This window comes from Marmota marmota, unplaced genomic scaffold (genome assembly GCF_001458135.2).
Source record: "Marmota marmota marmota unplaced genomic scaffold, marMar, whole genome shotgun sequence".
NCBI classification, from domain to species: Eukaryota; Metazoa; Chordata; class Mammalia; order Rodentia; family Sciuridae; genus Marmota; species Marmota marmota.
In genome coordinates this window covers 1,663,569-1,681,802 of record NW_026000136.1, presented here as the reverse complement: position 1 = coordinate 1,681,802, position 18,234 = coordinate 1,663,569, and the positions used below count along the sequence as shown (strand labels likewise).

At 47.4% G+C, this 18,234-nt stretch overlaps 1 long non-coding RNA gene across 1 annotated transcript; it reads left to right on the top strand.

Moving 5' to 3' along the window:
- The first annotated feature begins 8,689 nt into the window (after positions 1 to 8,689).
- On the top strand, positions 8,690 to 13,090 carry LOC125611161. Its single transcript, XR_007341289.1, has 3 exons — positions 8,690 to 8,700; positions 10,428 to 10,439; positions 12,950 to 13,090. It is a non-coding gene; the product is annotated as an uncharacterized LOC125611161 (long non-coding RNA).
- Positions 13,091 to 18,234: the final 5,144 nt, after the last annotated feature.

Below are 18,234 nucleotides of genomic sequence, written 5' to 3'. Positions count from 1 at the left end.
TGAAGCTTTCATCTCCGGTATGATGGTAACAGGAAGCAGGGTCTTTTTTCTTTCCATCACTTGTTTTTTTTTATTTTATTTTATTTATTTATTAAAAAAATTTATTCTAATTAGTTATGCATGACACTAGAATGCACTTTGACACACTGTACACAGATGGAGCACAGCTTCTCATGCCTCTGTCTGTACACAGTGCAGAGTCACACTGGTCATGTAATCATATGCGTATGTAGGGTAATAAGGTCTGTCTCATTCCACCATCCTTCCCACCCCCACACCCCCTCCCCTCTGCTTACTCCCCTGCACAATCCAAAGTTCTTCCATTCTTCCTTACCCCTACCCCCCATTATGGATCAGCATCCACTTATCAGAGAAAACATTTGCTTTTTGGGGGGATTGGCTTATTTTGCTTAGCATGATATTCTCCAGCTCCATCCATTTACCTGCAAATGCCATCATTTCATTCTTCTTTATTGCTGAGTAATATTCCATTTTGTGTGTGTGTGTGTGTGTGTGTACACACCACATATTCTTTATCCATTCATCTGCTGAAGGACACCTAGGTTGGGTCCCTGGTTTAGCTATTGTAAATGGAGCTGCTGTAAGTATTGATGTGGCTGCATTACTGTGGTATGCAGATTTTAAGTCCTCTGGTATAAACCGAGGGGTGGGATAGCTGGGTCAAATGGGGGTTCCATTCCAAGTTTTCTGAGGAATCTCCATACTGCACCAATTTGCAGTCAGGAGGTGGGGTCTTTCAGAGACGGTGAGGTCTGAGGATGGAGCCCTCATGAATGGGCCAGGGCCCTCAGGAGACACAAGAGAGATCTCTCTCTAAGGCCCTGTGAGGACACAGTGAGAAGGTGACTGTCTATAGGCCAGAGGGACCCCACCAGAACCCAACGATGCTGACACCTTGACCTTGAGCTTCCAACTTCCAGACTTGGGAGAAATATTCCTTATGCTTAAGCCACCTGTCTGCCGTATTTTGTTATAGCTGCCGAAGACGACGGTGAGACTGTCCTTCTAAGCCCTGGTCTAAAGCCTGTGACGGGGCCTGTGGCTGCAGGGCTGCGTTGTTCCTGTCCTCTCTGACTCAGTTGCGAGTTTCCTCCATTTGGCTTGGAGCGGGGACTCACCGCCCCACCCCAAGGAAGCGGTGATGTCCTTTGAGTGGGTTCATTTTCCTATCTTGCCATTCATTAAGAGTATTACCGAAGGCCCATCGAGCCTCTGGCACCCTGTTTAGTATCAAATAAAACAATCAATTCCCCAGTAATTTGTCCACCCAAGGCCAGGTTATCAGGGTAATTGACTGGAGGCTTTCGAGTCCCTGAGGAGTAGAGGTCCTTGTGCAAAGTGATAAATTTGAAGACGGTTGGTCCCTGGCTACAATAAGCATTCAGTGTGGTTTCTCCTGAACACAGCCAACCATCCATCAATTCCGTCCACCCCCTGGACCCTTTCTGGATGGGGGCCGCCAGGTCTTTAGAATGTTTCCTTGACGGAGGTGAAAGCACAGGTGCCCCGAGACCCTCCTCTGATCAGTGTTCCCAGCAGCTAGTCCTCAAAGCCAGATTGTACCCAACCCTTCATCTCCCTGTTACTCGCGGGGTTTTATGTCGCGGGCCAGGCTGCCCTGACGACAGATAAATCCATCAGGTCCTGAGTCCTGACCTTCCTGCCTCCAATCTCCCACCCGATTCCTGACTCCAAGACCAACGCCTCCTAACAAGACGTGCTTCTGCCTAGCAGGCGAGGGAGGGTCTGAACTTGGGGCCTTCATGTTTATTTATAGCCTATGTCTGGGGAAGCCAGGGGTTTGGCTCTTCTGGGTATTCGGGAACAAACATCCCTGCACATTTCAAAAATCTTATATCTGTCTGAACAAGAGGTTGCCAAGGGGAAATTTACCCAACCAACAGCTTTTTTATTATGATGAGAGAAACCACCCGGGCTGATGCCTGGATCTGAATAGAGTTTGCAAAAAAAAAAAAAAAAAAATGTTTCTAGTAATAGCAGCACCAACCTCACCCCACCCTGCGAATTTCACTATGATTTACTTTTGGAGGTAAAGCCATGGGCTCGAAAGCTATCTCTATATCCCACTTCAAAATTAAAGCTGTTTCCAGTAGAGGGGCCCATGAGACAGAAATGTGCTTCTCCGCAACTTCCCAACCTTTAGAAACTTGGATATTTAGGATTTCTTTATATTTGCTTTTTAAAAATTTTTTTTTATTAGTTGCTCAAAACATTACAATGATCTTGACATATTGTACATTTGATTCAAGTGGGTATGAATTCTTTTTTTCCACGTGTACAGATTGCAGTATCACATTGGTTTTACAGCCACGTTTATACATACAGCCATATTAGTGTCTATTGTATTCTGCTGCCCTTCTAAAAGATATATATCTTTACTATTTTTTGCATCAATATGTGTAATTTAAAAGAATTGTCATTTTTACCTTTAAAAATGTAATCTTATAAGGCAACTTAGGCTTTAAGAATTAATATCTTGGGGCTGGCGTTGTGGCTCAGTGGTAGAGCGCTCGCCTAGCACATTCGAGGCCCTGGGTTCGATCCTCAGCACCACAATAAAAATAAATAAAGGTGTTGTGTCCAACTACAATTAAAAAAATTAAATAAATATTTAAAAAGAATTAATATCTTTTTCACATTTTTTTTTCAAGTTAAAATTCAATTTGCTTTTAAAAGTGATACATAGAAATGCAAAAGTTGTTTACCATATGATGTCTCCAGACATGTATATATTGGGTAATTTTAAAACAGAATAAGCTGGGTGCGGTGGCGCATACCTATAATCCCAGCCACTGGGGAGTCTGGGGCAGGAAGATCCAAAGTTCAAAGCCAGCCTCAGCAACTTAGTGAGGCCCTAAGCAACTCAGTGAGACTGGTCTCTAAATAAAATACAAAAAAGTGTTGGGGGGCTGGGATGTGGCTCAAGCGGTAGCGTGCTTGCCTGGCATGCGTGCCGCCCGGGTTCGATCCTCAGCACCACATACAAAGATGTTGTGTCCGCCGATAACTAAAAAATAAATATTAAAATTCTTTCTCTCTCTCTCCCTCTCTCACTCTCTCTTTTAAAAAAAAAAAAGTGTTGGGGATGCGACTCAGTGGTTGAATGCTCCTGAGTTCAATCCCCAGTACCAAACAAAAAAAAACAGGGTAAAAATATCTGTCTTTTTAAACATTTATGATGAAAACACTCAAAATCCTTACTTTTAGCTTTTTGAGGTCTATAGTACATTATAAATTATACATATAATGTATAATATATATAATGTACTATATAAAAATGTATATATGTAATACATATAATACCTAATATATGTAATATACAATGTATTATATGTAATATATATAATGTAATATATATATAATGTACTATAGACCTCAATATATACATTATAAATACACACACACACACACATATATATTCTCCCCCACCCCCCCAGCTCTGGGGATCACTGAACCCGGCCTGAGCATGCGTGCCGAGCACTCTGCCACTGAGCTACACCCAGCCCACCAGCAGGTAATTGCTTTCTATAGCCGCCCCGCGGTGCAGTAGCGCACCTCTTACCCCTGTCTAACTGCTGTCTATAGAACAGGATTTCTATTCCCTCCACTTTGTCCTCATTTAGGGCTATGAGAAGAGATGAGAGGGATGAGGAGGGCAGCAGCCTGCCTGGGTTTCTGTCACCGGCTGTCCCTCTGGGATGGGGACATGTTGGCCACTTAGAGAACATTGTAGAGGGAGGCCTCGTCATTCACGAGCATATAAAAACCACGTGGTTTCCAGCCACTTTCAGCCAAACATCTGTTTTATTAATATTAAATGAAAGTGCTTTTGGCTGTTAAGAAAACATTACTATAAAATGTGTACGTATAATGATCACATCCTTAATACGGTTTATGAGATCCCCGGTACGGAAAGCAGGCGCTCTTACGCTAGCTTTTTTATCCTATGCAAGTGTGGTAGGTAATGAGAACATAAATCTGCTTGGAATAATAAAAATGAAATTTACTGTATCTTCCTGACACTCAGATCGTCTTGGATTGCATCATGTTCTTTTCTCTGAGATTAATTCGGGCATATTTTCAACTTTGCTGGACTCATCCCGGGTATCAGCTCAACAGTCTAATTACGAGGGCCTGATGGAGGAGATTTGTGTTAGTTGGTCAAACTGGCAAGAGCAGAAGGATCCGGGAGTCAACTGCTGGCTTCCTGGAGCATCTCCTGGCTTCCCGGAGGAAGAGTGTGTGGCTTCAGATCTTCCTGGAGCTGAGGCATCTGGAGTACTGAGAATGTAGCTGTGAGAACAGTGGAAGGAAGGGAGGAGAGGAAAGGAGGCAATGTAGATCGTCATTAAGACAGATATTTCCAGGGCCTGGTAAATAGATGATGGAGATCTGTGTTCTCAAGGTAGGCACAGACCTCAGATCATAAGAGATGGCTGATACAGCATCTTCTGCACTAGAAATTTCCATCAGCCAGCAGATCTGCATATCTCCGGTACAAATCGTAACTGATACTCACAATTACAACCCTCCAGCAACAAAAAAAAATCCTGGCAAGCTTTTGTGATGATGAGAGCCAGATTAAGTTATGAGCCCCCGGGTTTTAGTGCCAAGAGCATTTTGTCATTTGATCGTTCTCAGCGCACAGGAGATGTGTGCAAGGTACAGACGAATGCTCCATTAGCCAGGAGCTCTGATTGAGACAGAAGGCCTCACCCGCCGGCTTTGCTACAGAGCGGGGTTGACTGAAATCCGCTCATAAAATTTACAAATGGCGGCCCAGCTGGGAGTAGGTCCCCTGAATGTAACCATGGTGGGAAATGTGGAGGTTGGAAGGGAACTGGTGTGAGCTGGCCACAGAATCCGAATCCACTGGGTCTCCTCCATGGAGTGTGGGGGAAGCTTGTGGGCAGTGTCCCTCCGGGTATGACATGCAGGAAGGTAAGTGGGCCTCAACGAGCCATGACTGTCCCACCCCATCCACAAACCAAAACATCTGCCCTCTCTGTGGCTCTCCTGCGTAATGATTGACAGCTGCTTCCCCAGCCTTTTCCCAGGGATGCAGTCAAGGTGTCATGTGCCAGCGGGCACAGGTGGGCATTGTATGGGGTGCAAATGTCATGCTGTTCTTACTGGACAGTCCTATTCATAAACTGAAAATGAGGTCTCAACTGGTCATAGCAACCACACTGGCCTAAATTGTGACAAAACATATTTGGGTCCAGGTTGATGGAATCAGAGGCTCATGTGACTTAACTAGTGAGGGATCATGGTCTTGTGCAATCGTCACAGTAATAGTGACCACCATAATGGCAAATGGACAGTTCATATTCCGGAAGAACATTCCCTGGCCAGGCACAGGGCTAACCCCACCACATAAGCCTCTGTATCTGGTGGTTACCAAGACCTCTTCACTAATGATGGAACTGAGGCTCAGGAAGTTACATAACTTACCCACCAAGCCCGTCCTGCCGGCAAATTGCAGAGTGGGGACTCGAACCCTGGGTTCTGACATCCAAGCCTCCCCCTGAGCCTCCTAGGCATGTGGTCTTCAGTAGGGGTACTGGAGTGACAAGGGACAAGGTGGGACGGTCAGGGTGGGAGGCATCTGAGAGTGAAGGCCACGACACGAGTCCCTGTCATCTGTGCCTGGTGGCTGGAAAGGTCCCAGCAAGCCCTCCATCTAGTGCTAATGATTCTACAGCCAAATAGGGGCTCAGAGTAGCTTAAATGCAAACTTATCTAAATTCAGGAGGGAGAACATAAAATAATCAAATATCATGTGGCAAGAGCCTCCTTTTCCCAGAGGCCGATGGGACAAATTGCATCTTGGGTCCTCCCTGGACTTACACCCCCACCCATGATAACAAGTTTCCTCCTTCTCCCTGTTGGGTGTCCCAGAAGAGGTATAATGGACAGCCAGGATTTGTACCATCATCAGCAGTCATGAGGCCACCCTGTCCCCTGCAAGGACAATTTAGATCATGTGGGGAGTCCTAAAGAGGTACCCTCTCCTCTCTTGATGGTCTCAGTGGAGACCTAGAAGGGACCCTGAATGTTCAACCCCACTTGGCAGTAACCCCTCCTTTCTCCTGCCAAGAAATAAAATGGCAGACTTAAGCCCTAACATAAGGATTGGTGTGTCTATCTGGGGTACCACAAGGGGGATTTTTGTGATAATGGAATAGATCTGTGTCTTGGTGTTGTTGGTGGTTACACAAGTCTACACAAGTGACCAAATGTCAAAAACAAAACAAACGAACAAAAAACCCTACCCATGTTGTACCAACATCCGGTTCCTGGTTTTCATATTGTACTGTATATGAGCTGCAGTCATTGGGGAAGCTCAAATGTGGGGTCCACAAGAGTTCCTGTGTGCTACTTACTGTAAATCTATAATTGTTCTTCACAGTAAAAAGTTAAAACTAAACAACAACAACCGCAAAGCATAAAACTTACAAGAGAGAGCGTGAGTCAAATAAAATACAGTGCCCAGAACTCAGGAGAAGAAAATGTATAAATTTGACTACATAAAAATCTAGAACTTCTGTTTGATGGAGCAAACCACAACGTAAAGCCAAGAGACAGATGAAAAACTGGGAAAGCATATTTGTGACATCTGTGGCAGACAAATGGGAAGAGCCAGTTTCCCTGTTTTACAAAGAGTTCACATCAACTGATAATAATAATAATAATAATAATAATAATAATAATAATAATAATAAAATAACCCACTAGGAAGTGGGCAAAGGATGGGAATGGGAAATTGAGAGCAAAATAAATACAACTGGCCAATAAACATGGGAAAGATGCCCAGTCTCATTCTTAATGAGAGAAATGTGGAACAAACAGCAGTGGAATTGGTGGTTCACTCATTGGATGAGCAAAAACAGAGAATTGCGACTGCCCAGGGCTGGTGAGGAGGGGGAGGTGACGCTGTCCCAAACTGTCGCCGGGAATGTCTATCGGTGCACTTTTCCCAGAAGTCAATTAGAAATAATTATGAAAATTAAAAAACACTCTCATTAAACACATTGCTGTTTTCCAAAAAATACACTCTCAAGAGTTTCTCGAGATACATGCTCCCGGATATTTTTTTTTCCCACCAATAAATGAATCATATTGAGAAAGCTCTTGGTATATAGTAAGTGCTTATTAAATGAATCAACAGGGGAATTATATGGGCAAACTCCCCCAAAGGAACAAACAGTATGTATCAATAGGAATCTTTTTTTTTTTTTGTATTTGAAAATATGTCTACACTTTTCATTAAACATGGGTAGGTGTGTATATTTCTGTATGGGGGTGGGAATGGCAGGTTTTACTTATGAGCTTTTTACGTGGAGTAGATTGAACTATGCTTTAGTCAGTTTTTTTGTTTTTGCTGCTATGACCAAAAGACCCGTCAAGAACAATTTTAGAAGAGGAAAAGTTTATTTGGGGGCTCATGGTTTCAGAAGTCTCAGTCCATAGACAGTTGATTCCATTGCTCTGGGACCAAGATGAGGAAGAGCATCATGGTGGAGGGTGCGTTGGAGGAAAGCATCTCAGGACGCTGCACCAGGAGAGACAGAGCTCTGCCCAACAAGGACAAAAGGCACACCCCCAGGGACCACCTCCTCCAGCCACGGCCCACCTGCCTTCAGTTACCACCCAGGTAATCACTACCAGGGGATTAATGCACCAATTAGGTTAAAACTCTCACAACCCAACCATCTCACCTCTAAACTTCCTTGCATTGTCTTCCATGTGAGCTTTTGGAGGATGCCTCATATACAAACCATTATAAACTAGTATAAGTGTTCACCTTCCTTCCTGTTCCCCTTGGTGGGGTGGGTGGGAGTAGACGACTCTGCTTAGATTTTACCATGTGATTTTCTTTATGCAATAGAATGCAAGTGAGCTTTGTGCAAACAGAGACTTTAAAGGTGCCGTTGTATTTTGGTCTGGCCTCTGTCCTTCCACTGGCTAGAGAAGAGCATGACCTCACTTATCCCTGGTCCTGGTTTGGGGGAGGTGGGGAGACCCATAGATAGAAGCTGAAAAGTTCCAGCCAACTTGTAGACCTAAAAGAAAAATATTAGTTACTGCAGGCCACTAAGACTTGGGGGTTATTTGTTACCCAGCATTATCATTATAGTAGATGACTAATACAAGTACCTCTCTGAAGTCTTTAATCTTTTCTAGTTTTACATGTATCTGTGTGTAGGTATACACATGTGCATACATATTTTAGTTTTATTATTAAAAAAATGTCCAGGATTTATCTAAGTGGATATATTAGGGGCCATTTTGAATTTTCTTTGAAAATCAAAAAATCTTGGATGTTTTTAAAGGGAGATGCAAAAGGTGGTTGGAGGAAGAGTGTCTTATCTGTGGCAGTAACAGGGATTTGATGACATTTTGAAGCCTCCACATCCTTTGTAGCAGGTAGAGCTCCACCTGTACATGGACAGCCTGGTCCAGGAGGTGCCTGCTCCTCCCTTGGCCTGGTGTCACGGGCCCAGGTGCCATCTCTCAGCAGAAGAGCTTTACCCCAGGGCCATGCAGAGGCAAGGGAGGAGGGAGATCAGGAGATGCGAGCTCAGGTTGCCTGTGGTGTGCGAGAGGGAGCACTGTCTTCCGCTGTCTGCAGGTGAGAGCGTCAGAGAAACTGAGGTCAAGGTGGGGAAAGAGAACCCATCCCGGGGGGCAGCCCTGCCCCTCCCACACCTCCCTGGGGCCCAGAGGGAAATCCAAGGAGGGGTCCAAGGTGGTGTCTGAATCCTTCCAGTCCAGAGCCAATGAGCCCGGATCCCTGCCTTGCACTTGATTCCGAGGACTTATGCCCATACTGGAAGCAAATGGTGGCCTTGGACAGATATCTGCTCCTCAGACCCCCACTCTTGCCTGCAGCATCAGGACAGCTGTGGGGACAGAACAGCCCTCCCTGTGTTGAGCTGACCCTGGAGGCCAGACCTGGTATGCAGAATTGAGCTCTGTCCAGCTAAGGCTGGGGACCCAGGGTGATGGGCTGAATGTTTGTGTCTCTCAAATCCATCTTAAGTCAGTATCTTAAGACACTGACTCCCAACATGACAGTACTGAGGTAATTAGGTCATGAGAGTAGAGCCCCCATGTTTGAGATTGATGGATCCCCTTATGAAAGAGACCCCGAACTGGGCATGGTGGCACATACCCGTAATCCAGCTACTTTGGAGGCTAAGGCAGGAGGATCGCACGTTCGAGACCAGCCTCAGAAACTTAGCAAGACCCTCTCTCAAAATAAAAGCTTAAAGGGCTGGGGGTGTAGCACCCCTTGGTTTCAACCCCCAATACTGCCAAACCAAACATCAAGAAGTGAGGGTGATCCTGGGACTGTTTCTCTAGCTTGGTGCCCCCTCATTTGTAACATGCATGTCATCCCTCTGTCCTCAGGGTACCTCTGTTTCCCTGTCTGAGCGTGGCCTGGTGACAGGGTGTACCTGGGCCACAGGGCACGCTGACTTTGGAACCAAGCGTTGTCCTGGCTGTGTCTGTTGGTGTCTGGGAGGAGATGAGCACCCACACAGGTAGACGGAGTAAAGCAGGGGCCCTCCCTGCCTGGGCAGGGCTTGTCCGGTCCACTGAAGGCCAGAATGGAACACAAGTTCTGGGTAAAAGAGAACTGCTGCCTGCCTGTCTTCAAGCCGGGGCATTGGTCCTCTCCTGCCTTTGGATCTGGACTTGAACTTGCACTGGGACTCCACCGTCAGCTGTCCTGACTCCCCAGCTGGCTGACTACAGGTCTTAGGACTTCTCAGGACGGCAGCCATGGGAGAAGGCTGGACCCCAGAATGAGGGTGTGGGTACCCTTGCCTCAGAAATACACAGAGGTGACATAAGGGGGTGCCGATATCTTATCAAAGGTATGGGGTTCAGAGACACTGTGATGTGGAAATGACTGTGACCTCATTTGTACCTCTAGAAAGGTCTGTGGATGGTTTGGGTCCCCTAGGTCCTAGGTCATCTCCTTTCATTTCCTTCAGATCTGAGGTGCCCTGTGCTGGGGAGACGGCATTGCTCAGCTCAGCTCCAGCCAGAAGTTATGGCTCTGAATGTGCTCATGAAGTCGACAAGTCCTCACTGAATCTGTGTGCCTCCTGTGTCTGTGATCGTGAAACTTCTAACGTGGCATCTGCCTCTGCCTCTCACCCGGTTACCTAGAAACCGTCCATGCCCAAAATGGCTCTTCAACAAAGGCATTGAAGCTCACGAAGGACTCAGCATGCAGGGTAGACAGCCTCACATTTAGACTTATCCCCGCTTTGGATGATGAGTGGCTTAGTCCATTCTGTGTTACTAAATACCAGAGCTTGGCTACTTTGTAAAGAAAAGAGATTCATTTCATCAGTTTTGGAGTTTAGGTGGCTCCATCTGTTCAGGGCTGTTGAGGGTCTCATGTGAATGGCATCACGATGGCTGGGTCATGTGTGGAAGAGAACACATGGCAAGATAGGAATCCAGACAGATTCAACTTGCTGCTGTGGGGACTAACCAAGGTCCCAAGAGAACTACACTAATCCCTTCCAAGTAGGACCCGCTCTGACCAGATCCCCTTCCCCCAGGCCCCGCCTCTTAAAGGTTCCTCCACCTCTTAATACCTCCACACTGGGGAATAAGCTTCCTACACAGGAACCTTTGGGGGCCAGACTCGGGCCACTTCCAAACCACAGTAATGAGTGGTGCAGTGTTTTTTTTCTACACCTGCAAAAGTCTCTCCTCATCTTAAACATGTCCCAGGGCAGGATCTGATCACCCAGCATCCTGAAACCCAGTTTTCTGTAAAGTCTCCTCCTTCCCCCCAATATGAAAAGTCTCCAGGCAGAGAAGACTCTGGCCCTGGTGCTCTGGACACACAGTGTTTAGGTGGGGCTGGTAGGATGTGCTTCATCTCCAGGGAGCTCCTAGCTCACAAATGCAGGCCAGACAGGATAAGAATAGCAAGGATGGTCATGCCTTCTGGCCTCACATTCCTGAAGCCAGGGTCATCTTGTGACGGGTGTGAATGTCAAACAACAGGAAGCAGGCCTGTGCAGGAATGGCAATTAGCACCAACATTGCTCACACCTCTTATCTCACTTACCTAAGCTTTCGACAATTAAAGACGATGCTCCCCGCCTATGGCACAGGCAGCCAGACATATGGACGTGCCGACTGGCTCAGATGTGAGACTCCAAAGGGTTTGCTTCCCGTGTATTAGTGACCGAAGTTCCTCTTGCATTAGATTAAAACATACGATTTTCCTTTGGAATGGAAAGATGACTTGTGAATTGGTCACTGTTCTTCCTCCTTGTGTAAAGAAAGTTCTAGAACCTGTCTCAGAAACATCTCTGATCTCTGCATTCATGGAGATGTCCCCTTTGGACATAAGATCTTGGGTGCTAGACCAGCAATGCCTTTTTATTGAAAAAAAAAAAAAAAAAGAGCCAGGTGCCATGGCACACACCTGTAATCCCAGCAGCTCAGGAGGATTGCAAGTTCAAAGCCAGCCTCAGTGACTTAATGAGATCCTGTCTCAACATTAAAAATAAAAAGGGCTGGCAATGTGACTCAGTGGTAGAGGGCCCCTGGGTTTAATCCCGGGTACCAGCCTCCCCTCAACCCGTTAAAAAAAAAAAAGGAAAAAAAAAACGTAATGGCTACTCTGAGCTCTAAAACCTTTCCTTTCGGCCTCCCCTCAGTCTGTCCCCTTGGCCCCTCTTTTCTGTCTAAATTGGCCTACAGACTGGCTTGCCTTAGATGATTTAGGCACAGAGGAAACTAAGGTCCTTTGAGCAGATCCCAAAACAGAGCTCTGAACTGGGGAGCCGGGAAGCATCTCCATTGGGATCAATACCTGAGCCCCACAAATCTTGTGCAAAATTTCTGGTCTAAACAAAAACAATTTATAAAAGTTAATTCCAAAAATATAGGGGCTCAGTTACAAATCAAACCAAGCGGAAGAGCTTGGGGGCAGGAAGCAGCAGTTCCCGACCTCCTCCCACCCACATCCACAGCCTGCTCCTGCCAGCACCACCCATCCAACTTCAGTCTGGGGCTCCCCGGTGGCCACTGCTGTTACACCAGGTAGCTGGCCTCCTCCTCTGTGTCTTCCCTGGGTGGGTCCCTGACACGGGCTGAGGGCAGTGGAACTCACTGGTCTTTTCTGATTGGTCCCTTGAGGGGGGTCTTTGAAAGCCAGCCAGAGCATGCCAGCACCCGCCTTCCTCAGAGGGTGGGTGAGCCCAGTGGCCTGGCCACTTTCTCCAAGTCCATTCTGGGGCCCTGATCTCCTCTCTCCTGCATGGAAGGATCTGATGGTGTGGGGACAGGATCAGAGGTTTCATAATCAACCCACTCCCTGGCCCCTCTTGCCTGGCTGGAGGCCCCCGGCAGACACCCCACATTCCACCACGTTGGAGTCACCCTGACTTCCTTGTTCTACCTGTCTCCTTCCACCTTCTTGTCTTCCAGAAACCTGCTGAATTTCCTCTTGGGTGTATTTCTTCTTTATGTCTGTCCTGTCTGTGATCTGCATTTTTGATGGCCTTCTTAACAGGTCTCCAGGTGCCAAACAGAGAGGCCTGCTTCCGGTGGCCTGAGCTGCCCCTTCCAGACAGTCCGCAGAGAGAGCCTGGACGCAAGTCTGGGATGATGGGCTGCTTGGGCCTCTCCGAGTTCCCTTTATAGATGTTCCAGACGACTCCGTCCCTCCTCAACTTCCTCACAGGTTTAAAGTAATGGCTGAACCTTGGGCAATTAGGAAAGTGTCGAGTCATCTTCTCAACAGTGCAGACGAGCTGGCTGTTGGACCAAACCCACCTACACATCTCTTTCCTCCGTGAAGAGGGTCACTCTGCCCAGGAATGGAGGGGTTTCTGCCCTCCTGGTCACTTAAGGTACTCAGTGAGAAACCAGCCTCTGCCTCAGAGCAAAGCCTGTCCAAGGAAGGGACATGACCCTTGTCCTTGGAAAGACCCACAGAGCACTCCTAGGCACATACCCACTCTGCTGAGTTGTTTATCTACAAATAACAGGAGAGATCTGTGGAGCCAGGTGTCCCTGACTCAGTCAGGCTAGATGGGGACCCCTAGCAACCACCAATCAGCATGAGATGGGGAAATACCTGGGTTGCCAGATGACCCTCCCAGTAGTTTATGGTGGTTGATAACATGTTGGGAAACCATGTAGTTCAGCACGTATACCCCTCGTGGCTTAAACCAATCAGTTCAAAGGAATCCCCCTCTTTTACTAGCCAATCACTCTTACCCATCTTGTTCCCGCCAGTGAATGTGCTAATCATGTTTTAGAGTTATTTTATATTTTCTCGCGGTGTGTGATGATTTGCTAAGAGATGCTCTGATGTATGTGAAGTCCCTGCCTTCCCCAAAGAGTGTATAAAACTGCTGCAAACCCTGGGCTCGGGGCCTTTCAGCGTCACCAGTTGCTGTGTGTGCGCGCGCAGAGGACCGAGCTAGTTCGCAATAAACACCTCTTTGCTGCTTACATCGATCTTGGTCTCTGGTGGTCTTTTGGTGATCCTAAATTCGAGCTTAACATTCAGATGTTCTGAAGTCCAGTGAAATTTTGAACTATTCCCCAAACCTCTGTGAGCACTTCCTGCACATGAGCATGGGATAGCCCGTAAGGTTGGGGTTATTCCATCTTTCAAAGCCGACCAGTGAGTGCAGAAGGGACCCAGACTTGCCCCCAAACTCTGGACCAACCAGGGTGTTGGGGTTGGGCTTATGGCCAGGTCTGGTTCCGTGGTTGGGAACAACCTCCAAGCTGCCCTGGGTGAGCCTCACATCGATTCAGGGCTCTCCTGATCCTGTCACTCATTTCCTCCCATCAATCTTAGTGAACTCAATCTATTACCCAGAATGCTGTGGGGCCACAGCCCTTGAGATTGGCATCCCACAGGAGCTGAGCTGGTCCTGGCAGGCTGCTGCCAGGTGTTCTCTGGAGTTGGTGCCTCTCTCCCATGCTGGCTTCTTGGAGAATGCACCAAGAAGATGGTGGACAGAAGCTTCACTGGCATGGGGCTATTTTAATTTTTTTTTCCAAAGAGTTTTAACTAAGATGTTGATGAAAAAAAAAAAAAAAGACAAAGTATATAGTCAGGGACAAGATTGGAAAAAACNGGTGGGGACATTTCTGGGCTGTCAGTGGCCTGGAGGCTAAAGGGCAGAGAGGCTGTGGGAGAAGGTGTGGTCCCCAGGAGCTTGTGGCCTTCCAAGCTCCATTTGCCAGTAGTGTAAGATGGACACGTTCCTCACCTTCTAGTTCCTTGTAGTCACAGTCTTCATTGTGCAGGTCAGAGGGCATGGGAAGCCCTGTGGCCCACTGCAGCTCCAGGCAGGGCTCCCTTGTCCCCTCCTTCTGGATCTTTCTTTTTCCCTGAAGGGGGGTGAGTGGACAGGTCCAGGAGGCCCAAGGTGGCCTGGACAGCCCTCCCCTTGGGGAGTTTGATGCAACAGAAATCAGGGGACAATTCTGGCTTCTGCTGTACCCTTGCCTGGCATTGTGACCCCCAGCTTTCTGGACAGCATCATCCCACCTGAAAAGGGAAGGTTTGGACTAGAGGAGGAGTTTCCACTTACTTGAAAAAAAAAAAAGAAAGATGTTTCCTGAAAACTGGTGGGGGGCTGGAAGGGAAATGCATGCCACTGGGCCTCCTGTCCACCCTCCTCCCCCTTCCTCCTCCCAACCAGAGGTTCCATCTCCCCTTACCCGCCAAGGACAGGCCACCCGTGCACCTGTGTAGACACTGTGTGTGTATGCGTATGAGGGTGCGTGATTGAGTGTGCAGGTGTGTGATGTATGTAAACCTGAATATGTGTGCAAGCGGGTGTGTCCTGGATTGTGCAAGCATGAGTGAATGAGTGTGCAAGAGAGTGGGAAGGTAAGTGTAAACGTGAGCATGTGTGGGTGAGTGTGATCAAGTGCAAACTGAGTGTGAGTGCATACATGTGTGAGGGTGTGTGTGCATGTGTGTGTGAGTGTGTACAAACAGGTGTGTTTGGATGACCGAGCACCTGAGGGAATGTGCATACATGAGCTTGTGTGTATCCGTGTGTGTGAGCATGCGTGGGCCCTGGACAGCTGAGGGTGGAGAGGCTCTGTGGCAGGGTCAGAGCCCAGCTGTCCCCACTGGTACCTGCTCCCTGCCCGCAGCAGCTCCTGGCCTCTGCTAGATCTCTGGACCAGGAGACTTACACACTCCAGCATCTTGTGACTCTGAAATGCAAGACTCTGATGTGTCATTAGAGAACCCTGGGGACAAAATCCCACGAAGACACAGGAAGAACTTTAGGGCTCATGTTCTTCCCAGAGGTGCACTTGGTGGAAGAAAGAAGAGTAGGGGTCAGGAGACCCTGGGAGGCAGGGACATGGGGAGGCATGGGTGCTTCCATCTGCAGGGAGGGGACACTGGTGCCACATTCATGCAATAGACAACAGGGGCTTTTCCAAAGAAGAAAGGGTGAGGAGCCAACAGGGAGCCACAGGATGCCCTGAGGGGTCGGCATGAATGCCCGAGGGGGGAATCTTGGTCTTCCTGGCTGCCACAATCAAATACCATAGTCTGGGGACTTGAAAAACAGGCATCTATCTTCTTACAGCTGTGGAAGCTGGACGTCTGGAATCAGAGTGCGGTGTGATGGGGCTCTGGCGAGGACCCTTGTTTGACTCAGCTGTTTTGCTGCTTTGACTAAAAACCCAACCAGAACAACTGTAGAGGAGGAAAAGTTCATTTTAGGGCTCATGGTTTCAGAGGTCTCAATCCTTAGACAGCAGGCTCCATTCCTCGGGGCTCGAGGTAAGGCCGAACAACATGGCGGAAGAGTGTGGTGGAGGGAAGCAGCTCACGTGATGATCAGGAAGCAGAGAGAGACTCCAGTCACCAGATACAAAATACAGACCCCTAAGCCACGCCTCCACTTCCTGCAGCCACACCCTGCCCACCTTCAGTCACCACTCAGTTGATCCCATCAGGGGATTAATGTACGGGTTGGGTTAAGGCTCTCATAACCCAATCATTTCTCCTGTAAACCTTCTTGCATTGTCTCACACGTGGGCTTCTGGGGGACACTTCACATCCAAACCATACCAGTCCTCTTCCTGCAAATGGCAACTTCTCATTGCATCCTCATGTGGTGAGAGACAGAGTAAGCTCCTGCTGTCTCTTCTCATAAGGGCACTAATCCCATTATGGGGGTCCACCCTCATGACCTCATTTAAACCTAACACCTCCTAAAAGCCCACCTCCAAATATCATCGCATTGGAGAGAGGGCTTCCCCATATGAACTGGACAGGGGGCACCACAAACATTCAGACCTTAGCAGAGCTGTGGGGAGCCATTGAGTCACTAGAAAGGGCAGATCAATGATAATGATGACCACTGACTGTCCCTAGGTGCTTATTCTCTGTTAGGCACTGTGCTCAGGGTCCAGGTATCAGTTCTGGTCACCTTTGGGGCTGGGGATGGGTTTTCTTTTCCATTCCTTGCATAATCTGAACATAGCCACCCCTGTATGATATTGTCACCAAGTGAAGGGAGTGACTAGAAGCCCAGATACACCCCCATTGCCAAATAAATGCTAGTAACCCCAATTTTCCTCTGGTGCACTTTTAAAGATTCCAGTTGCCAAAATCAATGGACACCCAACTTTTCCAGGAAAACAGCTACTAGATAATATAAGAAATAATCCAAAAGGGATATTTTATCTCCTTGCATAACTAGCTCAATAGTGTTTTGTTTCTTCTCCAGAGAGGCAGCAGAGTTACATAAGTCAGGTTTTGGCATCTTGGGGATGTCTAAAGTCACTAATGTCAAAAATTTAAACCTAGAGTCCAAAGAGCAAATCAACCATGAAAATGATTTCATTCGTGGCAAAAGGAACGGTGTACAATTGACAAGCATGTGTTCCCCCATTTCCCACACTATTCACAGGGAGGAGGAGCCTCTACTCCAGTTGGGGTTGCCCTTTGAGCATATGTAACCAGCATGTGTCGTCCTTGTCTAAACTGGGGTAGGGAATCAAAGACAATGAATTATGCTATGGTTCGGATACGAGGTGTCCCCCAAAAGCTCAAGTGTAAGATAATGCAAGAATATGCAGGAGCAAAATTATTCGATTATGAGAGGTGAAACCTCATCAATGGCTTAATCCACTGATATGGATCAACTGGGTGGTTGGTAACTGTAGGCAGGTAGGAGGTGGCTGGTGGAAGTAGGTCACAGGGGACCTACTTTTGAAGTTGATATTCAGTCCCTGGTGAGCAGAGCTATCTCTGTCTCTCTCTGCTTCCTGGTGGCCACGTTCTGAGCTGCCTTCCTATTCCATGCCCCTTCCGCCATGATGTTTTGCCTCAGCTTGGGCCCACAGTCATGGAGTCAGCCATCTATGGACTGAGACCTTTGAAACTGTGAGCACCACATAAATTTTCCTCCTCTGAAATTGTTCTTGTCAGGTTTTTTTTTTTTTTTTTTGGTCATGGTAACAAAAAAGCTGACTAAAATAGATCACTTATTTTGGGATCCTAATTTGCAGGCTCATTTCCCCCTTTTCTTTTAGGTTCTGTGCATGGTTTGTGTTCACCTGTCCCCAAATTAGTATGCTGAAGGCCTCACCTCCAGTACCTCAGAATGTGACCTTATTTGAAGGGAGGGTCTTTATAGAGGTGATCAAGTTAGAGTGAGCTCATTAGGGTGGGTCCTAATCCAATATAACTAGTGTATTTATAAAAGGGGGAAATTTGGCTACAGACAGGCACAGTACGAAGACAACAGGAAGAGACTCAGGAAGGAGATGGGCGTCTACCCACAAGCCAAGGAGAGAGGTCTGAAGCAGATCCTTGCCTCACAGCTCTGAGAAGGAGTTCACCCGGCCTTCATCTTGATTTTAGACTTCCGGCCTCCAGAACCAAGCCAGTAAATTTTAGTCATTTAAGTCACCCAGTTAATAGCACTTTCTTACAGCAGACCAAGCAGGAAACCGGATTCTTGGCATTTTCTTGCTTGAAGGGTTTTAAAAAAAGCAGTGCTCAAGACTGTAAGAGATGGTTGACATAGAGGAGAAGGTTCTGGGTGTTCCAGAAAGAGAGGGGGGAAGCGCCTTGGAGGGGAGGGAGACAGGGTGTGCCTATTTGTAGGTTGGGGTTAGGGGGTGCAGGATCCAGGAAGAGCT